This window comes from Chinchilla lanigera, unplaced genomic scaffold (assembly GCF_000276665.1).
Source record: "Chinchilla lanigera isolate Chin_1 unplaced genomic scaffold, ChiLan1.0 scaffold00023, whole genome shotgun sequence".
Classification (NCBI taxonomy): Eukaryota; Metazoa; Chordata; class Mammalia; order Rodentia; family Chinchillidae; genus Chinchilla; species Chinchilla lanigera.
Genome location: NW_004955424.1, coordinates 19,525,033 through 19,543,821, shown reverse-complemented (window position 1 = coordinate 19,543,821; position 18,789 = coordinate 19,525,033). Strand labels below are relative to the sequence as shown.

The 18,789-nt window shown below is 49.6% G+C and overlaps 1 long non-coding RNA gene across 1 annotated transcript; it reads right to left on the bottom strand.

Annotated features, from left to right (window-relative positions):
* Positions 1–10,499: 10,499 nt before the first annotated feature.
* On the bottom strand, positions 10,500–15,499 carry LOC102005727. Its single transcript, XR_261083.2, has 4 exons — positions 15,418–15,499; positions 14,047–14,216; positions 13,269–13,346; positions 10,500–10,848 (listed from the first exon to the last, which is right to left on the bottom strand). It is a non-coding gene; the product is annotated as an uncharacterized LOC102005727 (long non-coding RNA).
* Positions 15,500–18,789: the final 3,290 nt, after the last annotated feature.

The following is an 18,789-nucleotide window of genomic DNA, read 5'->3' as shown; positions in this document are numbered from 1 at the left end:
TCTTTTTAACTTTAGACATCCAGGCTGGGGCTGTAGTTCAGTGGTAGAGTGCTTGCCTAGCATTCACAAGGTCCTGAGTTCAATCCCCAGTACCACAAAAAAAAAAGAAAAGAAAAAGTTGACTTCAGATATTCCAATATGTGTGCCATAGTTCATCACTGTGGTTTTAGTTTTCACTTCCCTAATGACTCTTACGCTCCTTGTGAGCTTATTTTCCATGTGTGTGTCTTCTTTGGTGAATGTCTGTTTAAATCTTTGCAAAAGTAAAGTTTTGCATGATCTGCTGTCCTGTGTGATTCATTTGTTAAACACCACAGTGCTGTAGCTCATTGCTTGAGACACTGATTAAACCCCTCTAAAGGTGAAAACCCTCCTGGTAGTAAAGGCTAACACGTGGGAGGTACTTCTTACCTGCCAAGCCATCTGCTAAGTGATGTACGCAGGTTAACTCGGTTACTCCTTATAGCATCTCATTTTTTGAGTGAAGCTGTGACCCAGACAGATCAAGCAGTTTACACCAGGTCACACAGCTAGTTCCCTTGTGAGGCTGGGCCTCAAAGAGCTATGTGGAGAACTGAGAAAAAAATATAAAGAAGCACTGGTGGGAAGCACTGAGAGTCCCTGCATGCTTTCTCTGCAAGGAGGATGGAGTGAAGCTGGAGTTAAAATTTTGCCAAGTGCAGTGGACCAAACGGTGTGACACTGACCCAGTTGGTGGAGGGGATTCATTAGGTGGTCTTGGCTGGATAGAAATGAAGACAGAAGGGAGAAAGGGGATCAACGAAAAGGTCAGAAAGTTCCATGATGTCTGAGGCCTCTGAAAGGACAAGAGTGTGGACAACTTCGGTCAAAGTGGGATGTAGGGCCTTGGGGAGGCGAAGGTGCCTGAGAACGTCCCTGTGTTAATGCTGAGAGTCCCACAGCCTGGAAAACCCCTCTGTCCTGGGCAGAGCTGGGCAGTTGGCCACTCCAGAAGCTTTGACAGTTACTAGATAGTCTCCCAACCTGTTCTCTCCTGTCATTCTTTCCTTCCTCTCCTGCTGAATTCATCTTGCATCTCGGCTCCTTATTGCCTCTGAGACAAAGGTGCAAACTCACAGAGGGGTAGGAAGCTACATCTTCACTGCTAAATCTCATTGCCCCTTTCAAGGCAATTCTAGTCCTTTCTAGCCAAGCTGACTTAAAGATGATTCCCCAAACACCCCCACCCCAGCGTCAGTTAGTCTGGGCTGATATGTCAGTGCCACACACTAGGTGACCTAAACAACAGGCATTTATTTCTCATAGTTCTGGAGGCTGAGGAGTCTTACACTAGACTGCCAGCACGTTGGTTCTGGTGAGGGACCTCCTGGTTTGCACATGGTTGTCTTCTCATCATATCCTCACATTGCTGAGGGCATAGAAAGAAAGCAGCATAGAAAGAAAGCAGGCTCTCTCATCTTTTTAGAAGGCCACTAATCCCATAGATAAGGGCTCCACTCTCATCACCTAATTACCTTCCAAAGGCCCTACCTCTTACACTAGTGATGGTGAATCTTTTGAGCTTTCAGTGATACAGCCTGCTGCAGCATGCATGCCATAGGTTCTTCACCGTTGTCTTATATCACCACATCAGGGATCACGTTCCAACACAGGAATCCGGCATGGAGTGGGGGAAGGGGTACAAATAGTCCATAACACCAGGCTTTTCACAGACCTTTCTTCAGGGTCTTTTCCTTCTCTGAATTGTCTCTCCCTCTCCAGCCTGCCTTCTTTCAAACTCTCCTTTGATGCCTCCATGTTCAGGAAGGCTTTTGTGATCCAAAACATCCCTCCTTAGATATTTATATCACTTTGGCTTCTTCTTGTTCTAATTACAACGAGCAAATGGCAGAACACCTGACAACAAGTGGCTCAGATAAACAGCTAGACTTTGGGAAGACCCATCTCAGGGGTAGTTGGATCATAGAGACTGAACCAGTCTGCCTGGTCTGTGCCTCTTCCTCCACTGCTCCTCGCTAGCTTGCCTGTGCCCTTGGTCAGGCTCTCCGCTTGTGACTCTCAGGCAGCACCAACAGCTTCCTGGGCTATTCCAGGGAGTGGGAAAAGAGTGGGAGTTACTGCCCCAGCCTCCCAAAGTCTTGAAATGTCCTCTGGCCATCCCACCACCATGACCAGGGCGAACTGCAGGGCCAGCAGGCTGCACAGGTGATTGTATGCACCCTCTGACACTAAGCAGCACCGTTCACACCGACCTGTGCCACACCCATGGGACCGGGGACCCCCTTATACCTTTCGGAATCTCAGTGGTTTCATCAGTTAGAGTGGCAAATCTGAGGTCCCCGTCTTTCTGCGACTCCCTCCACTGAAATAGTATTTTCATGGCCCGGCTATTTCAGTGAAGCGCTCTTAGTCTCTTTTTGATCTATGATTCCTCCCCCGACCCAAAAATAACAAGTTGATGAGAAGTCTTTTTAAATGAGGAAGCAGAGGCGCTGGGAATATAGCTCAGTGGCACAGCACCTGCCCGGCAAGCACAAGGTCCTGAGTTCGATTCCTGGTACCCAAAACAAAAACAAAATAAAAGAGGAAGCAGAGAAGCCCAAAGAAATTAAGATGTAAACACAGTACATTATGACAATTCTTAGTTCTGTGTGGACACTGATTGTATTATAGTTTGGTGAACAAATTATGATGCAGTCACCACTTTCTGAATGTTGGCTATGTGGTCGGTGCAAAGTGTTGCATTGTACATTAGATCCCCTGGTTTCTCCTGGTGCCACCCAGGGAATATATAATGCTACAGCTGTTGTCCCCATTTTAAAGAGAAATAAAATAAGGCCAGGAATGGTATGGAAGTTGTCCTCGGTGGCATCGGGTGCTGGTTAAGTTCACTCACTGTCTCATGGAGCACAACAGGGTCCAGATCCAGATCTGCATGGTGTGACCTTGGTCAAGTGACTTAACCTGGCTGAGCCTCAGTGTCCTTGTCTCTCAAATGGAGATAACAAGTGAAAATTTTAGCAAGAGTCGGGCCCGTCATTAACACTCACAGAGGTGATGGTGACAGCTGTTCCCACAGTGACACACTCAGCCCTCGGTGCTTGTGAAGTGCTGCCCATGGTGCCAGGCTGAGGGGGCACAGTCCTAGCAGCTTCACCTGCTGAGCAGCACCTCCATCCCCACAGAGAAGCCGATGGGGGGCAGTTGGGTTCACCACTGAAGGCGGGCTGCAGAGGGGCACCTGTCCCCCAGCTCTGGCGCAGGTTCTAGCAGCTTCCCCCTGGTGTCTGCAATGCGCTCTGGCCTGGGAAGCTCTTCCCCAGAGAGCTGTGTGCTGTTCAGGACTCTGCTCAAGCAGCCCCTCCCCCAAGGTGGCCCCACCTCACCCCTCCTATATTCTACACTCAGCCTGGTTAATTTCTTTGTGGTGCTTACAATTTCCACCATTACACTGAGGATCTGTTTTGAAAAATATGTTTATTGACCATTTCCCCACCACAAAGTAAGCTTGCTGAGAGCTGGGACTTGATCTACCTACTTTTGTTTCTTCCTACATCCCAGTGCACAGAGCATGTGCACATGCTGAAGGACATCGGCCAGGGAACAGGTCAGGGAGGGAAGAGAGAAGCTTCAAGATGCAGGAACAGCATGTGCAAAGGCCCAGGGAGGAGGGCAGAACATTGCCATGAGCACTAAATACAACAGCTGTGTTGGTATGGGGTCCTCTGCACAGCAGAAGCTGAGAAGGAATTCTGTATGCAAGAGATTCCCTGGGTTAAGTTCCTGGAAGTATGAAGGGGAAGGAGCAGGAGGAGGTAGCAGGAACTTTCAAACCAGGATGCAAGACTCACTGTGAAGGGAGCTGGTCCTAAGAACATTTTGGCCAGGCAGAGGGGGAATCCCTGAGCCAAGAGTTCTCTCCTGAAAGGGCCCCCTATTAGGCAGGAGCTAGTTCCGTGCTGTGCTTGTCTTTGCCTGTGAATAGCTCAGGGGACACATGGCTTTGGTGCGGATGCAGTGCAGGGCCCAGGAGGGTGGAGAATCAGTCTACTGTGTTCCCTGCACTAGAGACATCAGTGACGCAAGTCCATGCCTGCCCAATAGGCAGAGAGGGCAGGGAAGGCAGCGGTGAAGGGTGAGTCTGGAGCATTACACAGGGACCAGGTCACTGAGTGTCCTTCAGGCCCTGTTCCAATGTTGGTCTCTGCCTGTGCCTGAGTGTGGGTGTTTGCAAGTGAAACGGATAGATTTGCTTGTCAGAAGTATCTCTTTGGCTACGGAATGGAAATTGGAAATCAAACCTGTCAGACGTCTGGACCAGCAGTCCGGGTGGTTGATTCTCTAGGTAGGGAGTCAAAGCATGGTGCTCTGTGTTTTCATCTCTCGTCCGAAAGCAGTTTGAGAGACACAGGAGGCCTAGTCCGGGAGGACAAAGCTCCTGGAGAGTGTGCGTTAGTCAGGAGGAACAGATGGGAATCCTAGCAATTCCTGCCCGTTGGGGGCGCTCCCCAAGCATGTGCTTGGGTTTCCTGCAGAATTACTGCCTCAGCCTGCAGCAGGATGAGGAGGGGAAGGAGAAGCTGAGTCTCCGGTGCTTACTACGGCTGTTTCAGTGTTTAGCTCCTCTCACTGGGGAAACAGGCAGGTCGAAACGGGTGTTAGTCTGCGAAGCCTGAAGATAGGAAACCCGTGTTCCCCAGTCACAGGGGAGAGACGGAAGTGGACAGTCAAGGGCAGAGCTGGAGTGGGAGTTGGGAGGAGCAGGGTGGAGAAGGGGTGTGGCTTAGTGACTAGCGGGACAGTGCTGGTGGTGGCTCTGTGTGCTCACCAAAGGTCAAGCATGAAACCCACTCTCTGCCTTGTGGGGTGTCTTCGTCCGTTTCGTGCTGTTACGACGGAATGCTGCAGACTGGGTAATTTATACAGAGATTTCTCTTATGGTTCCAGAGGCCGGGAAGTCAAAGACTGAGGCTGCATTTCGTGAGGGCCTGTGTGAGAGAAGGGTGGCGGCCAGACTCATCCACCCGGAGCCACTCACTTGCACCCGGGGCCACATTGATCCATACTGAGAGCAGAGCCCGCGGGTATATTCCCCCCTCAGCACACCGAGAACACATGGAGGATTAAGTTTCCAACACGGGAATGTCAGGCACCGTCAGACCACAGCCTGGGGTCCAGCCCATGTCCCTCCGCAGGCACCTTTGTGAGAATCAGAGAAAGGGCCCTCTGGGCAGATGCGGCCACTGGCCAGGACGGACGCCCTCTCCAACACCCCAGCTGCCTGGGGACTTAAGTGCATGCCACAGACTCCACAGTCACACACTGGGGCCTGGATACACCTGTCCGTGACAGGTGACAAGGGGCCAGTTGATGAGCTGTTTTAAACATGTTGGGTTTGAAGTGTCTAATGTGAGATAGAGCCTTGTTTGTTTCTTATTATTACTACTGCGGAGATGAAATTCACATGACCTATAATTAACCATTTGAGTGTACAATTCAGCGGTCCTGAGCACAGCCACAATGTTATGTAGCCATCACCTCTCCCTAGTTCCCATATGCTTCCACTCCTCACAAAGGAGGCCCCGAACTCAGGGAGCAGTCACTTCCCCCCGCCTCACGCAACTACTGGTCTGCCTTCTGTGCTTGTGGATTTGCCTCTCCTGAGTATGTCATCTGCAAGGAATCCTACAAGATGTCTTTAATGTCTGGCTTCTTTTGCTGACTCTGTTAGTTTCTTCTGACTGGGGAGAGTATGGGACATGCCAGCAGACACAGTAGGAGTCGGAAACAGGAGAACAAGAGGTAACCGACAGAGCACACCCCTGGGGAGCAGAGTGAGGAGGAGCCCGGTGTGGACCGCCTTTGCACTGGGGGGGCCCACCTCTCCGTGAGCAGAGGGCATGGGGTGGGTGTTATTGAAAGGTCTTCATAATTCCTTTGTAGTCGCTGTGGCGCCACCTATTGGAGACTATGTGCCATGGCCAATACGGCACTGGCCCTTAGAGGCCATGTGCTAAGCCCCACCCTTCTTCCCGGAGTCAAGTTACGACTTCCTACTCCCCTTTATGTAATATCCTGTTACATTTTCCCACACTCACACCCAATGCTAGCCTGCTAGGTCAGCTAGCCCACTCCCTAACCCCCGCCTCTAGCCTGACCATATTTAACCATTGTCCACATGACCCGGCCCCCAGAAGATTCTCTTTCTCTGTCAATCATCTCCGTGCCCTTAAGCAATAAAAGTGTTTTATTGTTTTATTACTCTCTCTGCGCTGCCGGCCGGACACCTTTTAGTTATGAGGTCAGGACTACAAATTTGACGGTGGTGGAGAGACTTCCAGTGGTTCCCCTTTTCCCTGTGGAGTGAGAGGTTGGCTGCCCGCTGTGAGGAAGAGGAGAGGTGGTGCTGTAGGTTCGAAGAGAACAAAGATGACTGGAAGCAGCTGCTGTAGAAAAGGGGGAAAATCTTGCCAGGGAAATAGAGGAAATTTTCCGGGTAACGCTGAGGGCCTGGGCGAGGCTGGATCAGGGAATCTGTAGTGACTTTAGTCCGTACTGTGATCCAGTTTTGTCTGCAGATCTCAGCAGCCTGGTCAGTGGTGTCCACACGTAACCCTTGGAGCTATGACACCAGCTGGTGACCTTGAGGATACAAACTTAGCACACAGAGGGTGGCAGAACAGAGCACAGTTGCCGCCCCTCCATCTGTCCCACATACAGTCAGTCCGGATAATTCTGTTCATAAGTTAGATTTCATTTCTCCTCTGCTCAGAGCTTCCTGATGCCTTTCTATCGCTCCAAGAACTAGCACAGTTCTTCACCTTGGTCCACAGACTGCACAGGCGCTCTGTCTTACCCTTCGGTCCTCTTCCTCCGTTCTCTTCCAGGCCAGCCTCTGGGCACCTTGCTGATCTTGACTCTTCCAAGCACATTCCAACCCCCGGGCCATTTCCCTGCTGTTGTGTTTTGCATGGAATGACCTTCGCCTGCTGCCTGGCCTGTTCCCTCGGTCCCTTTAGTTCTCTTACAGTGTCACCTCATCAGAGAGATTCTCTGGCCACCGACTTTCTAAATGTTAAATGTACCCTACCTCCACCCATTCACCTTCTTCTTGCTGCTTTACTGTGCTTCAAGTGCCTGGCACCTACTAGCTGTTCAACAAGTCTTTTTTGAATGCATTAATTAAAAAAAAAGGTCAAGGCCTTTGAGCCCTTGAAGTGACCCTTGACCCCCGGGCCCCAAACTTCTTGTCATAGGAGAGAGCTGCCCACTGCCAGGATGGAAGGAAGGTGCTTGAGGCTGAGGGAGAAGGGATGGGACACTGGGCACGAAGACACCTATCTTTGGTACCCTGGGCACAGCTTGCCCACTCCCCCATGGCCTGCCCCTTGGAGAAACTGAAACCAGAAATCTACCTCTTTTGGGTTCTCACCTGTGTGGCAGCCCCTGTGTTTGGTTTCTGAGAGAGAAATTGCACACTTCTTCCACCAGAATGAACCTGGAGCGCTCAGAACCTCTGCCCCTTGACAAGTAACAGGAACCTGAAATCGTGATTTCCACAAACTAGAGGTTTCAGTTTCCTTGCACCACAAGCCTAGACTACAGGTCCTTGGGTCGGGAGAGGGGTGGCAGCCCCCTCATGTTCTTGGTGGCTCCAGGTCCTTTTACCCTTCTGCTTCCCCATCCTCAAGACTTGGGGGAAAGGGCTGCTTGAGCAGAGTCCTGAACAGCACGCAGCTCTCTGGGGAAGAGCTTCCCAGGCCAGAGCACATTGCAGACACCAGAGAGAAGCTGCTAGAACCTGCGCCAGAGCTGGGGGACAGGCGCCCCTCTGCAGCCCGCCTTCAGTGGTGAATCCAACTGCCCCCCATCGGCTTCTCTGTGGGGATGGAGGTGCTGCTCAGCAGGTGAAGCTGCTAGGACGGGGCCCCCTCAGCCGTGTACCACGGCCAGCACTCCACAAGCACCAAGGGCTGTGTCACCTCTGAGAGCGTTAACGACGGGCCCAGCTCTTGCTAAAATTTTCACCTGTATTTACTCTTCCCGAGAGCAGAATCCATAGCATTATCACCTCCAACATACAGGGTCACAGTAGGCTCCTCAGGCTCTCCCAGCCGGGCACAGGAAGGGCGGGCATAGAGAGTCTGGAACACTGGCACAGCTCTACAGCCAAAATGCGCCATAAGCCCGCCCATGTCCTTTGCCACAGCACTGCGCAGCTTCTCCATCTCCCGCATGAAGTAGTTCGGGAGTGTGCAAGGTGCTCTGTTCGGAGGGGGCAGTGCTCTCAGTTTGGAGGGCCCTCCTTAGGGTAGGAGGACCTTTAGAAGACTCCACCCCACACCTTGCACACAGGCGCGCTGAGCCAGAAGGCTGGGATGATTTGAGGCTGCCGTACTGTCCGTTCCTTCCTGCCCCTAACTCAGGCTTAAACTTGACAAGGGGGATTGTAGACAGTCAGGGGCCTGGCACTGCCCAACTGAGAAAACATGCGCTGTGAGGAGGATTATGTAAAGAGGGGATGTGGTTCACGCCCAGCTGGAGCCCTGCCGCGGTGACTTCAGCATCCCAGCCGCACTGGCGGGCTTGGTGGCGTTGGCTTGCGTTTGCCTCACACTGCCGTTCTGCCGGCTGCAGTGCCAGCTGGCTCCAGGGTGCGTGCCACTCCCCGACATTTTGGCAGCTCCTCCGGTGCTACTGGTGGTGCCAGGCGCCAGGCCATGGTTCAGGCACTCCTCACCCCCGGGGCAAGAGAAATGCACAGGGCCCTAGTCATGGCCTCAGGAGAGGCTGCATCCAGCCCCGTCCTTCCACAGAAGTGGAAACCAAGTCCCAGACAGGTGGTTGAACGTGCCCAAGATCCCGAGGCTAGTTGGCGGCAGAACCTGAGCCAAGACTCGCCTGCTCAGTTTCTTCCTCCTGTGGACTGTGCTCCTCACTCTGCCCTTGGTGAACCTCTGTGCTGCCCCCTTCTCCAGACCAAGGGCTGTCTGTCTGTCTGTCCCCACTCCCCCTTCCTCTCGATCTCCCTCTCCCTCTTTCTTTCTCTCCTCACTTAAGGCCCCCCCTCGAGTCGCCACCCCTCATGCGCATGCGCAGCAGCAACCTCCACCCTCAGCCCCTGCCCTTGCCCCTCTACACCACTCGTCCCTTGGAAGGCGGAGAGCAGCCCCGTTCCAGAAAACAAGTCAGGCCGCATCACGCCGGCATTAAAAGCCGCTGTTAGCTTCACCTCACCCAGCGAATGGGTCCTTGGTACCACGTTCTAGTCCCGACCTGCCTTCCCAGGTTCATTCTCAGTGCATACCTGTTCACCTCGGGCATGCCAGCCGCAGAGCTCACCTGAATAGGGCTGCTGCAGGTGTTAACATCTGCGCGTGTAAAGCTTCTGCAGCGTAATAAGAACGCAGCAGATACTGGCTGTCACCTGAGTGGGCTGGGAACTTCCCCAAGAGGTAGCTTCCACGTGTGTGGGCTGACGGAGGATATCTGGTCTACTCTCCAACCCGGGACACACGCCCTTCGGCCTAACGCTAGGCCAGATTTTCTCTTCCAGATCCTAGCTATTCACCCGGGAAAACAGGTAAATTGAAGAACCTCTGTCCACTTTCCTCACCTTTCTTTTTCCCAGAAAAAAAATTGCAATCGTCCCTATGAAGTGGTCAGACAGTTCATTATTATATCCCAGCCCACAGAGTAAGGGAGCTCCTGTCCAGTTCAATCCCCACAGCCATAGCTGCAGGTCTGAACAAAGGGCTGAGACAGGACACTGGGAATGTCACCGCAGGTCACAGGGGCAGAGCAGATAGGAGCGGCTCTGCCTGTTCTAACTGCTCATTCCCACATGTGGGAAGTTACAGACAGACAGATCAAAGCCCAGAAGCCCTGCTTCCTGAGTTGGTTGTATTACACCCAGGGGGAGCAGCCGCCAGTCCCAGGGGTGCAGGGAAGGTAGCCCTGAGGCCAGCCGCTGTTGGTGCCTCAAGTTGTCCATCTGCACCTCTGTCAATCTGTCCATCCAGAGTATATTCATTTTGCCTCTTTCTCATGTTTATTGTTGAATAATACCCTGCAGGACAGTAAGGAAAATCAGAAAAGCAAACTAGCAGAACTCACTTTGGTTCTTTCTTATAATAAAAAGATGATAAGATACGAAGAAGGTGAGCTAATGTCCCCTCTCCTTTATTACAGTTAATTTTTTATTTTCTGAAAGATTTCAAAAGATGGAAAAGTGTGACAAATAAGCTAGCAGCCACCCACCTTCCCGCCCCCTCCTCCAATGAACATTAACCTTTTGCCATATTTGCTTTGAGGGTTTTGTTTTGTTAGGAAACAAAATGGCCCAGGTCCAGTTGCAGTTGCCTCCCCCGACCTGATCCCACCTTCCCTCTCTCTGAGCTCTTTGTGGCTGGCGCACAGCCCTTGGCAGGGTTTAGACTGTTACCAGACCCCTAGATCTGAGCTCCATAACAACCCATAGTACCGTTCCATAAGACTCTGTGGGAGAACAAGGAAAATTAGCAGAGTTTTGGATTTTATTTGCATGAGATCATGCTGCATGCCTCCTTTTGCAACTTGCTCGTTAATTTTATTGGATTTTTTAAGTTATGTGTGTAAAGCATGCTGGCTGTAACAAGCCAAACAACAGAGAAGGGGAGAAGGGGAGTTAACTGTCTCTACCTGCGCAACTCCAACCCACCTACCTCCCCACGTAACTACTGTGAACAGTTAACATCCTTCTGCACCTTTTCTTCTGCTGGCACAAATGTACACAGTGGCTCAACGCTGGGAAATGATCCAAGGAAAGTTCAGGAAAGGCTGGAGCATCCAGGAATAGCACCGTGCGCAGACAAGGCCTCTCTCGTGCTGCAGAGGGTAAGAAGAACAGAGGTCAGAGGCCACAAGGGGAAAATGTGCAACTTCCCCTGTCGTTAACCCGCAGCCCACGGGTTTCTGCACTTGTACCCGCTCACCACAGGCCCTGTGCGCTGAAGCGTGTCCAGGCCAGCTGAGGAGCAGTGTCCCTTCTACTACGTGCCCTTGGAGGGTCTGCCACTGGCCAAGCTGGGTGACCATGGCAAGGCATGTAACCTATGTAGTAAAGGGATCCAAGACCTCTGAAGTCCTTCCTGGTTGGCCACTGTCAACCGGATGGTTCTAGCAAAGAGATGATCTGCTAGAGGGTCACGGGTGGGAAGCCAAGCTGATGTAGCTCCAACTAGGTCTTTGGGGATAACCAAGAAGAGGGTCACAGGGATCTGTGTTTTCTGATCGCTCTGTGAATGCAGAAGGAGGACACGGAATGCCAAGAAAGTGCCCAGCTGGTGATGTTTTGTTTTATTTACTTTTAAAAAGTGGAATAAGACCAGACATGCTATGTTTGAAGCTAGACAAGAATGATTTCTTTTCCCTGCCAAGAAAAAAAATCCAATAATTAGAGCTTAAGATTTGTTTTTTCAAAATTAGTTTCATGTTGCTGCAGAGCAATGAGAGAACATGAATGTGATACTTGGGTCAGGCTCTGCCTGCTCAGCTTTTAGCTCCAGAGGCTTTGATGGCTCGAGGGGAGGTATAGAGCTTGCTGGGACTTACAGAGTGAGATCTGAAATGATCTCTAAGGTACCGCCCAGTTATTAAATTCGATAATTCTGAGCCCCCCATTCATCCATTCAACAGCTGCTTTTTTTTTTTTTGCGGAGTGCTGATTATGTGTGGATCATTGTTCTGAGGAGCTGAGAAAATCAGGGAAAATCCAGACAAATCTCCACCCTCATGGAATCACGAACTTATAAACAATCTCAAAACACAACGATTTCTGCTTTACTTCAGTGACGCAGGCATGTACCTTTCAAAGTGAATGGGCCCCAAAATACCCTCATTCCAACGCATAGGACCATGAAGGCCTCAGGCGCAGTCTCTCTCTGACCTCCTCCTGTGCTCCTGTCTCTCCTTCCCCACAAGATAAGACAGAGAAGTGAAAATTCTGCTTCCCCAATGCAGGTCACAGAAACTAGAACTGTTCCTCAAACCCAGCCATAAAACCTAAAATATTATTCTTTCTCTTACCTGTCTAAGAGCTGACCCGAAAGAAATTCTTTAAACTATCTTGTCTAATAGTAAACCATTAAGTCTCCATTCCAGAGTGGATCCTGTCCCACACCCAGGAGGAAGGGCTACTGCACAGAGGTCAAAAGAATCACAACAGGCCTTGTTGGGTTTCCCCACTGAACTATTCCTATAGGTCACTCCCTCTGTCTAATCATATTTCTACTTAGCCATGTATGCATCATCCAAGATAAGCATAAAAGTGGATAGTTCACCCTGCCCCTTTGGCTCTTTAGTCTGGAGGTTCCTGTGCCACGTAAAGCTATGACTGAATGAATTTGTTATGCTCTTCTCTTGCTAACATGTCTTCTGTTACAGGGATGTCATCCAGGGCCTTTTCCATGGGCAGAAAGGGGGTCACCCTCCTTTTCACCCCGACAGCCTCCTTAAAGCTAAAAATGGCTCTTTTACCCGCCATTTTTTCCTTTCTCTCTTTTTCTCTTGTTTGGCATTGGTCCCAGTGGCAGCAACCTGTAGCCCTTTCTGGACTGGGCACTGACCTCTCCTCAGACCAAGGCAGAGAGATTCATGGCCTTCCTGCCCCTTCCATCAATGCCATCAGTACTGGATCCAGGCACCCCTTAAGCCACCCAGTGAGGCCTTTCCAGAGCACTTAATAACTTGCGCACAGCTCTGGATGCCCCAGCCCTGGGTCCTGGCCAGGCTTCTCCAAACTGCTTTCATTAGCGATGAAAGGGTTGTGCAGTGTTGCAGTCAAAGCCTTTTTGCTGTCTCCCTTGCAGAGCTGTGAAATCCTGCGCAGGCTGTGGCCTCTCCCCAGTGCCCCTCACCCCATCAGAAAGCTTTCCAGTCTTGCAAGTGGGCCTGTGGGCCAGCAGGAGCTTCCACTAACCTCTCCACATAGCCTCAAGTTGGTGGCACAGGTATGATGGGTTATCTGAATTTAATGTGTTTCTAGAAAATATTCTGGGTATCAAATTTTAGGATCACAAGTACATATACTTCATTATATAAAATAGGGAAAATGATGGTGCATTCTCAACCTATCCCAAAACTCCAATCAGTACCCTGTTAGTCACTGAAACACTCAAACACTTACATAACAAGCCACCAAGGAGCTCCGAATAATAGAATCAACAGTAGCTGCAGCACTCGGGAACTTGCTAAAAATGCAAATTCTCAAAAAAAAATGCAAATTCTCAGGCCTGCCCCAGACTTACTGAAGCAGAAGTTCTGGGATGGGCTCCAGCAGTCTGAATTTTATCCAGACTTCCGGCAGACTCTGATGCTTACCAAGGCTGCAGAAACACAGATATAAAACATTTAACAAGTGTCCAGTTACCATTTAATAAGCTGATTAGTTGATACCTTTGTACATGAGACATGATAACACTAGATTGGATTATTAGATATGAATGAAATTTTTCTCCTTCACCACAATATAAAAATTACAAATTAATTTGTTAAAGATTCAAAATTAGGACCAGAGATATAGCTCAGTGGCACAAGCACCTGTCTGGCAAGTGCAAAGTCCTGAGATTGATTCCCAGTACCAAAAAAAATCAAAATTAATGCATAGAATGCACACAAATAATTACAGACATGAGCATAGCTATGTTTTATCTCTTACATTTTTGTCTCGTGATACGTTATCAATTTTGAATTTTTCTTCTAATTTACAAGTTTGACTTTCTTTTTTATCTTTATTAGTACCTGTTTGCTGTACATGATTACATTCACTGTGGTAATTTACAAGTTTTTTAAAACTTCTTAGGCTCAACTACTTTATTCACGGCATCTCAAATCTCTTAGGAGACATCTTCACTATAGGTAGAAGAATATCGGACTAGAAGGCGCTTCTGCCAGAGAGCTGAGATGCACGAAAGCACATCTTCCACCCTCCCAAAAGTTGCTGGAGGGAGCAGAGATTACGATAGAATATTTTGGATTCACACAGCAAGTTTGAAGGAGAAATGTTACCAAGCCTTGACGGCACACCTTTGGAGAGTGCAAGCGCAGACCGTCGTGGATACCTAGCTGTATCTTTCTTGGGGCTGAATGGTGCTGCCTGGCTTCTGTGCGTGTTCAGGCGTCGGGACTCAATGCAGGAGCAGCTGCTGCTCCTGTGGGGCTCCTAGGCACACCCAGCCCTCCCTTCACATTTGTTCCTGCAGGGCCATGAGAAACGTCAGGTAAGACTTCATCCTCCATCTGCCCCTGAGTGCTTCAGCAGAGAACCAGGAGCAGAAGGAAGTCAGTTTCCTGGGTTACAGTGCAGGCCTGTGGTGTCCAAGTGTGCAAGATCAGGATGATGAGGACATGGAGCTTGGCTGGCCTCTGTGGGCTCCCAGCACAGGGGAGCTGGAGCTCCAGGCTAGAAGGGAGACTCCAAGGACATGTCTTTTACCCCCTGGGAAGGGCAGTACTCACTGCACAATGCCACGCATTATTTGTGTGCTAAACAATAATATGTGATACCCTTAAAATTTTGTTAAGCTACTGGGTCTCTCAAAAACTGATTTCGATCTTGATTATTAAAAGTAACCACTGCATTGCATTCTTAGGGGACGCCTTAGCAAGAAACTCCCACGCTCCCTACTGCCTGTGGGACGTGGCACAGTAAGGAGGTCCTGCCCCGTGCTGCTGCTGTCAGTGTGAACTCTGGAGGTCAGGGGTGAGGAGGGGTCTTCCTGTCATGAGCACGCTCTTTGATCTGGGCCAGCACCTGCTCTCCCTGCGCCAGTGGAGATACCTCGAGGTGCTGGGTAAATGCAGGGCTGCAGTGGCTTCTCTAGAGGAAGAAATCAATGGTGCCTGGTTTTCAAGGCTTATCCAGGGGAATTCACGGTCCTCACCTCCCATGCTTGTGTCCTGTTAGGAGGAGCTTCTCTTCCCTCATGCAACAACTAATGGTGTTTTGCCTTTTAAGGTCTTGGCACTAAGCTCGCAGAGGGGTGAGGCCAGGCTAAGGGTTAGAGGGCAGATGTGACCTGCCCAAGAGGGCAACAGGACTCTAGAGCCAGAGAACTCTGGGGAGAGGGGGCACTGCAGAGACAGAGGCCTGCACACGTCCTCTGCAGAGCCCTGGGAGCCTCGAGCTATGGGGAGGCTCGCTGTGACCCAGGGCAGTAGGTGGTGGGCAGTGACCACACCGTTGCTTGTTCTCCTACACCAAGGGACACAGCTTCCTGGCACCGTGTAAACCCAGGATTCCCATGTGGTCCTGTGGAGATGGGACACAGCTCCATGCACAGCTACCTTGGGCTTCCCACCCGTTGGTATGAGGGTGCTCACTTGGATGGATCAATTCTGGTTTTTTAAAGGAGAAATAAGATTCTTGTGTCTCAATGTTCTGCAACAAATCTATACCTGTCACTGAGGATAACTGCAGGGGAACCTGACAACTTCCCAGCGCTGAGGCATGAGGGGAAGCACCACAGGGAGGGTCAACCTGAGAAAGAAAGAAAGAAAATCCTCTGAGAGAAGTAAAGAGATTCTCTCCTTACACTCTTGGCCATACACTAACAAAGGGGGAGACACATAGGACAAAGGCAAAATGGAAAGGGCTCCTGGTACCAAGAGAAAGTCTGCCAGGACTTTGTGGGGTTCGGAGAAGGTGGGGCGCACAGTCTGGACTGTGGGCCAGGGCCTCATGCACACTTGGTGACCAAACATGGAGCACTCACTGTGCTTCCATCAGAGCTGGAGCCTGCCAGAGAACCGGGGTGGGGCTAAAACCCCAGAAGAAAGCTTCTCACAGTCTTCTGAGTGAAGCAAGAGGCTCAGCCACAGTGGAGAATTTGGCCATACTGGAGTAGGAGACCTTGACTCACCCTCCAATCACATAATTCACATCACTGAATTTGGTGGGGGTTTTTGTTTTGTTCTGTTCTGTTTTGTTTTTTCTTGTTGTTGTTGAGACAGGACCTAACCCTAACCATCAGGCTGGCCTCTAACACAGGCTGATCCTCCTGCCTCAGCCTCCCAAGCATTGGGATTACAGGCGTGTGCCACAATGTCCAGTTGGATTTGTTTTTTGTTCACTAAACTGAACACACCTCTGTGCCAAGAGCTCGAGAGAAGAATATTGTCCAGCATACTGTGATAGAAAATCCTAAAAATCAGGCATTGATATATTTGCTCAGCCATTCCTCTCTCAGAAACAGCCGTGTTTGTACGCCTGTTGGCCTGAGCTGATTCAACCAGCAGAGGTGAGAGATACAAAAAATGGTGGCCCTTAACCTTGTGGCCGCTGTGCTCGCTCATTTACACTGGTCCATCCTCCTCCTGCAGAGTGTATTTCTGTTCCTACTTTTAATTGGCCCACACTCACTCTGCAGAGCATGTTTCTTTTCCTACCTTTAATAAATGTGAAATCTCATTACCTTTTGTGTTTGTTTTGTTTAATTCTTTGTCCAGGACAAGAGGAACCGAGCAGGACTCTCTAGAAGGAGTCCACAGCACCCCAGAACCCCATAACAACCTGACTATGGATGTACCAATATGCTTCCCTTTCTTGGGAATATGGAATTGAGAGAGACAGTGGGCTGTTATCAACACGGGAGAATAACATATCAAGTAAACTTGGGAGCCACAGACAGGAAGAGGCAGGAAACACAGTCCATCCATGGACCAGGGAGACAGAGGGAACGAGGATGAAATAGAATCCCAGAGGAAACCAGAAATAAGGAAGCATTCCAGTGGCTTTCCTTTCTGGATCCCCATCTTGGAGCCTTGGATATTCTTCAGTATCTTTAAATTTTTCTCTTTTGGCTCAAACTAGCTTTCATTGATGATGTAACCTGCAACGAAAAGGTCTTAACTCACCCATAAAATGTGTAGCAAACCAACAAAGAAAGTGACTTGCCGTATTCTTTTATTGTGGTAAAATGCACACAACAGGAATTTAGCACTTAGCCGTTTTAGGGGTACAGCTACACACACATAGTTGTGACTCACCACCACGGCCATCTCCAGCAAGTTTCACCATTCTCTTCATCTGGTCTGCCATGATACGAGGGTGACAGCCATCATGCTGGAGTGTGAGCTAAGATGGTGACATACACCAGCACTGGGAGATGGCTTTGGGTGCATTTGCTTTAGTTATATTCCCAGCATGAGTTTATTGTTAGGTGACTTGCTCCTTCCTCAAAATATTAGAGTTTTTTTTTTAAATCATGACTATTGGAGGGTTCTAATGAAATCATTGTTCATTTAAAAAGTTTTGGCTTTGATTTAATAATCCTTTTGCTAAACACCACTGGTAGCTTTAAACCCAGACCCACACCCATGCAATTCCCATGTTACATCTGAGAAGCGTTGGAAATTCCTCCAAGGGTCACTCGTGGTCTCTCCATCCTAGTCATCGGGTCAGTGAAGAACAAGGGTCAAGGTCACACAGCAGTAATTACTATAGCCCCAGCCTCGGTGACTCACAGCAACAAAGAATTACTTTACCCACATGCTCCTTGTTTATCAAGGGTCAGCTCAGCTCTGCGCTGTGGTCATAGGACTCAGGAAGCTGGAGTCATCTGCATCTGTGAACGCCATCCCATGGCAGAGGAAAGGCAGCCCAGTGAGTCAGAAGCCAGCTGTTAAAGACCCAGTTCACATCTGTTCAGAGCCCACTGGCCAGAGCAAGTCACAAGCCACTCTTGACTTGGAAAAAAACATGTGTGTATTGAAGACAGGGTCCCAAGGGAGGCACTGGAATATTCGGCAGAAAATAATAAAACCTGGTCTCAGCCTGCCAGCCCTCAGCCATGAATTGCAGGCTTTGGACTCATCGGCCTCCATACTGCACTGAGCCAGTTCCTTAAAATAAATCTCTGTTGCTGTGTACACGCATCCCATTGGCTCTGTTTATCTAGAGAAGCCTGACTAATACATCTTGCTATCCTTTATTTTTTTTTCCATTTTGTTCTTTGTCTTTCACAAACACTAAAGTCAACCACCATAAACAAAACTGCGGTTAAGTATCCTTAACCCTCAGCATGCCCAGTGATTCCCTCAAATTTATGAGATCTTTATTTTTCATCACCAGGACGAACATGTTCACTTTTCTACTTATATTTATCTTATCAAGCAACACTGCAAATGTCAGAAAATACTTACATACTTGCCTCCAACTGTCACTGGTGAAAGTGACAAAATTACGGAATGGAGCCATGGGCTGACAAGCATAAATGATAAAGCACAGACAGAAATTGCTGAGATTTTAGGAAGTCAAAGAAATGATATTCTTTTTCCTTCCCTCCTGAGTTTGGAATTGCTTGAGACACAGAAGTCTGACTGCTGGAAATGGAAGTGTCACTTTTATTATCTATAAAGCTGTTAGAGTACAAGGCTAGGGCCAAGGAAGCTGCCAAAGGTTTAACTTTGGGTTCAGACACTCCCTGCCCCGTGGACAATGATTTACTCTGCACAGCAGAGATGTCAGCCAAAACACAGGCCATCCCCGAAGGAGAGCAGGAGGGCCTGGGCCCAGCTTTCCCTCAGGTTCGCCTACCAAATGTCTCTTCTGCGAGGAAGACGGAGGGGCCGGGGAGGGAGGTCAAGAGTGAGGCTCTAGGTAACACAAGTGTCCCTGGTAACAGTGTCCAGCTATTCATTCTTCTGCCGCATCGGGTTTCTCTATCAAGTATGCCATCCCTGGGAGACACAGCAATTACCTAGGGAAGGGAGGAACAGCAAACAGTCTGGAGCAGTGGTGGCAAACCAGTAGCACACATACCACGGCAT